This window comes from Sinocyclocheilus anshuiensis, unplaced genomic scaffold, assembly GCF_001515605.1.
Source record: "Sinocyclocheilus anshuiensis isolate Anshui unplaced genomic scaffold, SAMN03320099.WGS_v1.1 scaffold2048, whole genome shotgun sequence".
Classification (NCBI taxonomy): Eukaryota; Metazoa; Chordata; class Actinopteri; order Cypriniformes; family Cyprinidae; genus Sinocyclocheilus; species Sinocyclocheilus anshuiensis.
Window position 1 is genome coordinate 574,455 of NW_015555896.1, and position 214 is coordinate 574,668.

Sequence of the window (214 nt, forward strand, 5' to 3'; positions counted from 1 at the left end):
TTTTTGGTACTTGCCGATACCAAGTACCGATACCAATATTTTCATTGCATTTGTACATTTTTCAAATATTGGGTACAGAAACCAAAAGGGTATGTGTAATGTTAGTCGGTTAACTTCATTTATCAAATAAATACAGTAAAACCAACATTTATTCAGACACCTTCAACATTTCTCACATTATCACAGTTTATTCGCTATAGTTTAGAAAATGGTA